Source organism: Balaenoptera ricei, chromosome 5 (assembly GCF_028023285.1).
Source record: "Balaenoptera ricei isolate mBalRic1 chromosome 5, mBalRic1.hap2, whole genome shotgun sequence".
Classification (NCBI taxonomy): Eukaryota; Metazoa; Chordata; class Mammalia; order Artiodactyla; family Balaenopteridae; genus Balaenoptera; species Balaenoptera ricei.
Window position 1 is genome coordinate 92,639,649 of NC_082643.1, and position 12,021 is coordinate 92,651,669.

The 12,021-nt window shown below is 34.8% G+C and overlaps 1 long non-coding RNA gene across 2 annotated transcripts in view; it reads left to right on the plus strand.

Moving 5' to 3' along the window:
- Positions 1-12,021, plus strand: part of LOC132366014 (uncharacterized) — an 82,549-nt gene that overhangs the window by 26,476 nt on the left and 44,052 nt on the right. The gene's annotated exons all lie outside the window — the stretch shown is intronic.

The following is a 12,021-nucleotide window of genomic DNA, read 5'->3' on the forward strand; positions in this document are numbered from 1 at the left end:
GATCAACGTTTTACCTTTTCCAACCTTTTACCAAAAAAAAAAAAAAGAACACAAATGTTTACATTGGGACTCAGTTTTGCTAAAGTTTGAAAGGGTCACTACATAACCCAATTAAAATTCTCAAAACACATGCAGGCACTCCCAACCGCATACAAAATAGAGTTAATAAACTTTGTTCCATCCTCAGAAAAAAACTGCTTAGGTGTGAGGGGGTCCTTTTGTAGCTCCTACTGTGAGTCCAGCACTGTGTTCAAAACTAAATATTTATTAACTCAGTTAATTCTCTGAGGCAGTGACTGTTGTTATTCCAATTGAAAGATGTGAAACCGAGACACAGAAAAGTTAAGTAATCTATTCCATGACAGAAAGCCCCTAAAAGGCAAAAGTAGAATTTCAACCCAGGCAGTCTGGCTCAGAGTCTGAATTCTTAACCAGTAAACATAATTCCACAGCCAAACATTCTACTTCTTATACATGTTTATGTCTAGTTTCTTCCTCTTTGTAATAAAAGTTTATAATTTTTATTGTTCATTATGTCCTGGGCATCAGTCTAAGTGATGTGTTACACATACTAACTCATTTAGACTTCAAAACAACCTTGTAAGAGATGCACTATTATTATTATTATTTTCATTTTGCAAATTAAGAAACTAAGACAAACTGAGGTCAGGTAACTTGATATAAGTTATATGTTTATAAGAGGTAAATCCAGACATTGACCAAGGCACCAAGGGACTGAAACTTGCTCCTAACCCTTCTGGATGCTCTATTTCTCTCTCCCCTTCCCTTTCCTTCTCACTTAGGCATTTACTCCTCCTACTTCTTTTTTTTTTAATCTCCTCTCCTCTCCAAATCTCCCTACCTCTTCCTATTCAGTTGAAAGATTATAGCCACATATTGTCTTCCAACCTTTTGTTTTTTAGTTTATAATATACTTTCAATTGAAATAGTTACCAGGCACCCACCATCTCCCACTTATTTTAAACTTATTTTTAAGGAGCAATATATAAGTCTTACATAAGTTGTTACATAAAACAGAAAATGAAATTGTTCTCATTAACATTTAGTTCTCTTCTCTTCTGTAGGCACAGAATTCTCTACTTTCTAGTCCTCATTATAATTAGATGGGATCATGTGACCAGTTTGCTAATAGACTGTGAACAGAAGTGACACCTGTCACTTTCAGGCTTGGCAGTGAAAAAGTCTCATATGTGGATGGCAGAGCAGCAAAATCAAAGAGCACTACATGGAGCACAATTCCAATAGAGAAATGTTGGGAGCTGTAATATTTCTCATTCATTTGCATAAGAAAGAAATAAAATGCTATATTTAAGACACTGATAATTTTTTTACAGTTTAGTCTCATCTATTCTGATTAATATTATAGCCAAAACTTACAGCTAATTTAATGTCTTATATAGTTTTATTACAAATTTAATTAAGGACAGTACAAGAAAAGGAATTGATAGGCTTACTTTACTTGTGAATGTAGAATTTTAAAATCTACATATATATGATTATATATTATGTTATATATAAACGAATCCAATGAGTTTTATAAAATATATTATGATCCCTAAGTTAGGTTTATCCCTGGAATGCAAGGTTGGCTTAACATCAGAAAGTCTACCAATATGGTAACATATTACATTTATATAGGAGAAAAATCAAATGATTATCTGAATAGATGAAGAAAGATATTTAACAGATTTTAACATGTATTCATGATTAAAAAATCCTTACTAAACTGAAAAGTTAAGGACACTTGCTATCGTAGTGTGACTGATGGTAAACAGACCCTGAGACAGACATTTCCCTTTAGAAAGTTTATTGAGGAGTGCTCTGATGAACAATACTGGGGTTTGGGAGAGTGAAGAAAGCAGCATTGGGCAAGAGAAGATCAACTGCTATGAAATTGTAACAATGGCCTCACCTAATCCTGTAAGGAGCCTGGGTACAGCCATTCAGAGTTGAGCTCATTTGAAACAGGATGGTGATAATTCTATACAACCAAATCTACCCATCATTAGCTGTAGTGGGTCCCTGGGAAAGGGCTGTGATCTTGTGCAAGGAGGGTCTCTTCAGCCAAGGTCAAGTTTTGGAGGGACTTGGATGAGAGCTGTTGATATGCCAGCAGCTGGAGAATGAGAGTTTCAGTATTGAAGGAGAGGTTCTGACCAGTACACAATAGCATTCACTACAAATGGTAAAAATATGACAGAGAAATTTAAATATAGTCTCTATAAGGCAACAAAGCTCACTATTACATTTTTTTTAAAAACATAGTACAGAACGGGACTTTGCTGATGGCACAGTGGTTAAGAATCTGCCTGCCAATGCAGGAGACATGGGCTCGACCCCTGGTCTAGGAAGTTCCCACATGCTGCAGAGCAACTTAGCCCATATGCCACAACTACTGAGCCTGCGGTCTAGGGCCTGCGAGCCACAACTACTGAGCCCACGTGCCACAACTACTAAAGCCCTCACATCTAGAGCCCGTGCTCCGCAACAAGAGAAGCCACCGCAATGAGAAGCCTGTGCACTACAATGAAGAGTAGTCCCTGCTCCCTGCAACTAGAGAAAGCCTGTGCACAGCAATGAAGACCCAACGCAGTCAAAAAAAATAAAAAGAAAAAAAGTTTTGTTGAGAGATAAAAATGTACTTCAATATAGTCAATCAATTAAAACAAACAAACAAACAAACATAGTACAGGATGTCCTGAGGAATTTCTTAGAAAATTAAAAGAAATAACAGGTGTAGGGAGTGAAAGGGAAAATCTCAAACTACCATTATTTGTGGAAGATCTGATCATCTACATAGAAGAAAGAAGTAGCAAATAACTCTATCAAATGAGAAAGTTTAATAAGCTTATCGTATATAGGATCAATTTAAAGTAATCTAAAAATCAGCTTACAGTACACTAAAAAAATAAATGCAATTCATGTGTAGATAAAAACTATTCTGAATCTAGGAAATAACAAAAAATTCACAAAACTACTACGGTGATCAACAGTATTCCATCTATGGGATGAACTAATGTTATAAATTTTTCCATAATCTCACATTTTAGGTACTCTGTAAGTATATTCTCCAATTTATATGGAAAAATAAAAATGCACACCATGTATTAGAATTGAAAAAGACAAACATGCATCTAACTATATATTAATTTAGTACTAAATTTTAATCATAAGGAAAGATTTCCTCAAGCATCCATATAGAAAAACCAAGTCTACTTTCTAAGATAAAAACTTTAAATGAGCCTCAGGCTTCTTAGAAAACTATAGTAAAATATACAGAATTCTAAGGAGAAGAAAGTATTACCTAAAATTGTCATGCCCAGCCAAGATATACTCAAGGAGACAGGACAATAGACATACAGGACAAAAGACATATAAACTTGAAAAAACTCAGAGAAAATGGAATCCATAATTTCTCCTTTGAAAAAAATCTACTGAATGCTAACCAAGAGGTGGATTAAAATAAGAGCCCAAAAGTGGGACAAATATCCATAAATCATTAAATCTATTTAAATGTAGAAATAAGACTAAGTGACTGGAATAACTATGGTTACAGAGCATAATATAAATTGTAGAAAATTTGAAATAAAATATGTGCATCAAAAAGGATAATTAAGGGAGGGTTAAAATATAAGGAAATGTATGAGTCTATTTCATATTTGACAACAAGGAATAATTCAAATTTGTCTATGTTGAACGTGAGCTTAAATTCTTCATGCCTTAGCTTCTTAATATTTTCAATATTTCTTGCCTTAAACCCAGACAAATTTAAAGGATTCAATATCTCATAATTTAAAAATCAATTTAAAAACTTTTTAAGTAAAATATATTAATTCCTTTAGATTGACTACATTTTCTTTAATACTCTATAAATTCAGGTAAAATTAAAGTCCTTATAAATTTAATACCAGAATATTAACATGTCTTGTTGTGTATGTATCTGTCTACCTCTACTATGTCTATTTAAATAGATTAAAAAATATGAGTTCTTATATGTATGAAGGCCTCACCAAATATTATTTCTGGCAAATAAGGTTATTTGGAGGTAATTTGGTGTTTTATTACTTATGCTTTTTATAATATAATATAATAATGTGCAGATATATTACTAAAACAATAAAAAGATTATACTTAATGAGATAAGTAAATATGATTAAATGAAGACCTATAAATAAAATATTAGGAAATTCTATTAAGAAAATTAAGTAAGGAGAAAAGGAGACTGATTACAAAGTTAAATATAAATGCAACAGATTTTTACATATCAAATAGTAGCCAACTAGAAAACAAAATGAAGAAAAATTTCATTTCCACGAATAACAAAAATAATAAAGACCCTGGGACAAACTTAACATTTAAATCTGATTCTGGCATTACCTAGAATAAAGATGAACTAATTTATAAAAATGTACACATAAAGATTTTTCTTCCTCATAGTTATATTTATGATTGAAAAAAGAATGTACAATCTAAATACAATATTAATTAAAATAATATCACATACTTATATAATTCTTACTGTGTACTAAGCATTTTTCTAAGTTCTGTACACTTATTAACTCGCCTTATCCTAATGTAATCTGAGAGTAGTATTAGCTATCCCCATTATACAGATGAGAAAACTAAGCTACAGAGAGATTTAAAAGTAATCCAAGTGCTCATCAGTAGTCAATGCATTAAATAAATTATGGCATAGTCATACAAGATAATCTGATGGAATCAACATGATAAAATAAATCTCTATTAATTGACATAGAAATGTGTCCAATACATTGCTAAGTGAAAAATTAGATATCAATATAGCACTGGCTATGTGATTAATTTATGTAACAATTTCTCTATATTTATCTATATTTCTATGTTTACTTTTGGTCAGATTCATAGTTCATCTATATTAACCGATTTCCATTTGTATAAAGAGATACCTGGAAAAACATTTTCAAAGTGATGACAGTTTCTCAAAGAAATTTGGGGTGATTAAATTTTTATTCATAATTTTATGGATTGCATGAATTTTTAACTGTTTTCTCATTGACAAAAAATATCACATACTTATATAATTCTTACTGTGTACTAAGCATTTTTCTAAGTTCTGTATACTTTAACTCACCTTATCCTAATGTAATCTGAGAGTAGTATTAACTATGATTAAATGATTATGAAATATATAGCACAGATATGGATACAGATATGTTATAAAATATTATGTATGTTTTATATGTTTGTATGATATAATTAATTTTCATGTATAGTCTGAAATAATACACAGAATAGAGCTAGTAATATTTATGTAAAAGGATTGTAGGCAACTTTAAAAATATTTTATTTATCTGCATTTTTTAGTTTTTTCCTCAATGTGCATATTATACTCATGTAATAAGCAGTAACACTGACCTATAAATACATTCAAAACAAAAATGACAGCCATATATAACTCATGTTGTAAGTAATCCTTTTTGATCTATAAACTCAGTGAATATAGATGTTATATACGTTTCTTCAAAAGTAGCTTTACTAATTGCTTCTGTTGTCATGTGTGCTTCTAAAAAATCCCCACATTGGACCCTTCTCTCTTTGTTCTTTGTCCTTACTAGCAATGTCTGCATCTTTGAGTTTTTCTTCATTCTGCATTTTTTCTGCAGATCCTAGGTTTTAAACTTATCACTAATTCTATAGTGTTAATTCTGCTCTTTATTGCTTTTAATGCAGATTTCTATTCTACTATTGCATTTTTAATCTCCTTAAAATCTTTATCATGTCAAACTCCTGTTTTTATTTCTACCTGCCTCTCAGCCAACTTCCTTCTTATCTCAACTTATTTTAATATAATCTCATCTTTCATCTCTTTATTCAGAGGCTGTAGTTTTCATTTCTATTAAGATTACAAAGCAGACAATTTCAGCAATTTCTGTTTCCTTTAGTGAGTTTTTAAATTGTTCTTTTGCTGCATCTTGATCACTCTTTCCTCCTTTTAATGTGCACAACATTTTCATTGGAACCATTTATTTTTCTGTTTTCAGTGTTGTTATCTTTAAACAAACGGGTAACTATCGATGGTTGACTGAGGACTATCATTTCCTTCCACTCAGCCCTAGATTACTGTTAAAGTCTTCTTCCCAGATCTGGAGCAAAAAGTTGGTTGATATTTATGCCTCAATGTCAAATTTATGGTGTCTAGGGGTCAGTGATGATGTTGAGGTATTTAACATCTATTCTTGAGGTATCCTTGACTTGCTGTGAGGAGGCAACATACTGTAGTAATTAGGATATTAGATGTACTGTATACATGAAAATGGTGCATTCAAATTCTGGGTCTACCAATTGTTAGAAGAGTCATTTAACCTCTACAAGACCTACTTTACTCTACCTGTGAAATGGACACTATAATAGCACATGCCTTATGGCATCATATGAGAATTGATACTGATATCAAACCTATATTGTTCTGAAGTACTTCAAACATTAACTCACAGAATTGTCCCAACTATTTTATACTCATTTTATAGGTGAAGAAATTGAGGTAGCAACAAATTAAGCAATTTGCCCAAGGTTACATAGCTTGTAAGATGTAAAAATGGCATTAGAATCCAGGCCACCTGGTTTGCAGTGAGTGCTCTGTATTTAGCATCTGATAAATATTTGCTATTATTATTACTAGGAGGAACATGTATTTATAGATAATTGAAAGTAGTGAGAGGTCCTTCCATTTCCTGAAACAATAAAGGCAAAACTTGGAGTTCTACTAACATGCATTTTTTTTTTTTCTTTTCACATTCTATTCTAAGATGAAAATATGCTATAGCTTAGCTTCTTTGCCAATGGATGTGTAGGATTCCTGAAAATTGTAATCCCTGAAATTATTTGGAAGATGTCCAAACTGGGGAATCTGAAATCTGGAGTGGAATATATGTACATGTGCATGTGTGTGTGTGTGTGTGTGTGTAATCCTTCTCATATGATACACACATCACTCACAAACACACATACACAGCTACTTTAGAATCCATGTTCCATGTTCTATTTGATAGGGCTGTAGCTATACAATATATCTGGTGGTTGGTGGTTGTCACAGATTCTGCTTTTCCAAGCCAAGGCATAGGCAAGTGTGTTGATGAGCCTCTGCATTGTCCTTCACATTGGCAGTTTTGATCTGCAAGTGACAAGGTATATGTTAATGTCACCTGACAATTGTTTTTCTCTTTTCCACTCCATGAATATTATAATTAGAGGAAATTCCTCTAAGATTTTGGCAGTAGATTAGTTGTCAATCTTAGTTTCTTGGTTTATTATGCACTCTCATCTCTTTCTGTGTTTTCCTAGATATTTATGATGAAAATCACGAAGTCTAAGATACGGAATGCACTTCAATCGCTTTCTTAAGCAGCTCTCTCCTAACTTCCACCTCTGCTTTCCAACTGCACACACACACACACACACACACACACACAGTTGGAGGACTTGAATATATATTAATGTCAATGCAATATAACGACAATGAGAATAATGTTAACATTATATGAAAAAAAAAAGAATAGAATAATGTCCTTGAGAAATCTTGCTCTGTGCCCTTAGGTCTGTGATGGCAGGAGGGTCTAAATCAAAATAGATATTGATGCAGATAGATTCGTGGATTGGAGGGTTAAAATTTTTCAGAAAATTTCTCTTAATTGCCAGAATTATCAGCAAAAAGTAAGATATGAGGCCATTTACAGAGAGTGAAAGAGGTTAAGACTGGGCTTGTGCTATTAGAGACCTGGAAAAAGTTTGCAAAAGCTACTGCTTGAGATGGAGAAGAGCCATAGTTTTATTAGGATAAACATCTGCCCAGTGTAACAGACAAAAATAATGGTGGCTTAAACAAGGAAGAAGTGTATATCACTTTCATGCAATAATCTCTGCGTAAGCAACACAAACTTATTTAGTGACCCCATAGTCTTGGGGAACAAAACTTTCTGTTTGCTTGATCTGTGTTTTTCTGCCTTTTCTGAAATCATCCAAGATCATTTTTCACCCATGTCTACATTTCAGGCAAGAAGAAGGAGGATGAAGGGCATAAGGACAGCAAATCTGATGCCTTTAAGGCCACTCACAGGAAGTTTAAAACATTCCTTTATAGAAAGCTCAACATGGTCACACCAGCTGCAAGGGAGGCTGGGAACTGTAGTCATCAGCTGGGCAGCCATATGTACAATGAAAACTTAGTAGTTTCCTTACTAAAGTAGGAATGTGAGAATGGAAATTGGAGGAAGCAACAGTCTATGACATAATCAATGGGGGCCATCTGTTCACAGGCAAAGTCATGGAGGGAGCCAAGTGTGTTTCTGAAAGTTTTCCTTTTTTTCAGTTACCCTCACTTTCATTGTTTTCATGATTTTCCCCAGATGCTTAGGGACTTTATCTGCTATGTGGGGCAGGAATATTAAGATCTATCTCAGCTTCCCATTTACATTATACTTTCAGGTGGTCAACTGACCTCTGCTTGGACATTTCCAGAGCAAGAACTCAGGACTCCATTGGATCATTGGACAATTCTAATTTTCAGAGTTTTCTTTTTTCAATTAATTTGATGATGTTGTTATAAATTAAAATATGCAAAGTCCATTGCATATTCATCAGTCATTCCCCCTTTCTTCCCTGCTAACAAACTCCAATTTGTTCAGACAGTACGTGGAGATCCTTTGATTACACGGCATTTAGACTCTTTCCCCAGAATGCATTATGATTGATGCAGTCATCACTGTATCATTTCCCTTGGCCAGACATGTTCCCCAGTTAAGAGACAATAGGAGAAATCAGGGAACTGGTGAACTAGAGATTCTTCTTCCTTAATTTAAAAAAAAAAAGTAATTATGCTAGTAATATTGGTTAAAGAAATGCAAAATTTTTAAAAAAATTATGGAGAAAGCAGGCAAAATCAACTAACAACTTAGTTAGACTGGTTGGATACCACATACATTGATGCTATACAATTAGCAACCTTAACTGACTGCAGCAATCAGATTTGGAACTTGGAACTCATCTAGAAACCAAGAAATTAGAGTCAGTGCCTGGGGACAGGATACACACTGACCTAGCTGCATTCAAGAGAGAATTTCTGGATCTAGAAACACAGTGGTCCTGGAGAAAGTAGAGAGGGTTAAGAGGTCCAGGAAATTAATGCAAAGACAACATGAAAGAGACAGGTAGGGAAATAAGAGTACATCTAGTAGAGAGACCATCAGGTAGACAATCCCTGTTGGATGACTCACAAGGAGGATGAAAAACTTTTGGGTTTGTTTAATCCAAAACAGGGGATTCCATTCTTTAAGAGGCCTCCTTAGGCCTATAAATAAATAAATATAGCAAGAAACTAAGGAAGGAATTTAGATACAGAACTTTTCAGGGACATGGTTTTTGGAGCTCTAGTCCTAAGAAAGGACAGCATGTATTTGAACTAGGGTATAGAACCGTTTGAAGGTTACTTCTCAACATTGGAAAACACTGGCATAGAAACATCATCCCCTCACTCTTCCTTACTCTTCATCTCCTCTCATTTATTCCAGGGTCACCTGTGCCTTGATCTTTGACTTCATTCTTTATTTTGCCTATGATGCTGCCTTTTAGATTCAGGGCTTACACTTGACTGTCAACACTCCCTAAAAACTTTGCCTCTAATATTCTTTAGCTCTTTGCTTATTTATTTGTTTTCTGGCAGCTTACAATTTAATCCCCAGCCTGAATGTAGTTCTGTGTAGCTGGCACCTTGGTCAGGCTTGCCCACGCCCCAGTCTGGGTGGGATTTGATAAAGGGTCAGGCAGATTGCTGTCATCATGTGTTGTTGTCCTAGCTTTGTCACTTTCCCCAGATTGGGGATATCTGAACCCCAAGATACTTTGGTGTATCAAGAACCAGTTTCAGAGATAGGGAAGATTCTTTCTTGGTGAAAAACTGAGGCTCCCTGCTTTATTGTTAGAAAACAATGAGGCAAAGACCAATTGCTACCGGTGTTACAATAAACAGCCTTCTGAGAACCCTGGTGACATGCTGAGGAGTAGTGGTTGCTTTGTTGATATTCTCACTTTGGGTTGGGCATTTCTAGCAATAGAGAGAGTGGAATGTTTTCTTTCCCTGATTATATTAGTTGAGACAATACCAGAGGCTTGATACTCCACTTGGCATCTAGTCATATCATCCTGTCTTGTTCTACTTGTCAAACAAGTTTGAAACTGTCACCAGCATCCTGACCAATTCACCCTGCCTTGTATTTCTTGGCCCCAGACATCTGGAGAGTTGAGGCCCTGCCATCAGATCTCAAATTTTCATTCCCTCTAAGTCCCAGCAATGGCATGTCCCTGCTTGAAAGGAAAAGATATTGGATGTATGATCATCCCGTCTCTGAACTCCCAATTCTCAGTCACATTTCATTTTCTCCTTCAAAAATGATTAGGTGCTCTGCTAGAGTGGTCTTTGTGCCCTGACCTGGACTTTTCACTATGTTTTCTGGCTTAACTCGCTCATACTTTCTCTGTGTCCCCTTTGACATCAATAAGTTATTCCTGTTCTCTTCCCTAGTATTCTCAATTCCCTTTTCATTCTTTCTATCTCTCAACCTCTGTCCCTCCTTTGCATGTGCTTCCATTTTCTAAAACTCTTTATATATCCTATATGGTAATTTTCCCCTAGTGGTGGCAGGAAAGAGACAACAAGCTATTGCAAGCTTTCCTTCCAAGATTCATAATTACATTTCAACAACAACAAAAAAATATTGATTGCTAAGCATTCTCTCACTGGTGATAAAGTGATCAAAAAGGCAATTCCCGTCCCAGAAGTGCTCACTGTTTTATGTAAGACAAAAACAAAAACAAAACACAGACAGATGTATGAACAAATGCAATACAATGGGGTAAATATTATAGGAGAGTTATGCATAGAAACTGTAAGAATGTTAATGGTGGGGCAATATATTCTGGCTGAAGAGTAAGAGAAAGTTATAGATGAAATCCAATAATTAAATGCCTTTCCCCCAATATACTCAAGAAACATATTGCAAAGTATAGAATGCTAGAAATAAGGGTATTCCTTGTTTTATCTGTGAAAAAAATAGACCTCAAGACTCTGAGTGACTTGCCCAGAGTCACTGAACATGTTATGATAATGCTTGGATCTTATGTTTCAGGAAGATTAACACTAGTTGCTCCAATAGACAAAGCCTCACAATCCAGCAGCTTAATGTAACAAAAGGGTCTCCTTCTTCCCTTATTTGAAACTGATGTGGGCTAGGTGGTCTTCAGCCGCTGTGTGGATGTGCTATTTGCAACACATGGCCTCCAAAATTGTTCTAACAGGAGAAGAGAGAGGTAAAGGAGACATACGGATACTTAATTTTTGCCTTGCCCTTGAAGTGACAGATGTCACTTTCTCTCACAATTCATTGGTATACACAAGCCTTAATGCCCTGATATGAGAAATGTATTAGAATACCTGAGATTCACTGGGTGCAAACTATCTTTGCCACACCTGACCTCCCTTGGGAATCCTGCTTCTACTATCAATAGGTATTCTTCAATGCATGCTGCTGGTGATGGTAGTGGAGCAGGATGATTGGGATGGATGGATGGACAGATGGATGGATAAATGTGAGATATCTTTTACCTCATTGATCATCATTATTTCAGCTGATCATCTTAGCTAGGCTGGTGTTTACTTTTTTCCTTACATTTTTAATGCATTGACACTGATGCTTTTCAGCTGAAGGGCATGACCATCGTTGTGCCCAATGGAATTCAAAAGAATTTTGAAAGTGCAGCATGGGACATCGTTGTGTTAATCATTTTGTGACTAGTACTGCAGAATAAAATGACTGGTATAGTAAATAATAGCATTAGAGCTATCTTTGAAAGAAAAGGTCAATATTATACCTGCTTGCTGATAGGAGAGATTAATATACTCTTGCTATTATTAATAATAGTAATTAGACTCTATTGCTTTAGCTGATCCATAGGTCCCATTTACAGCAACAG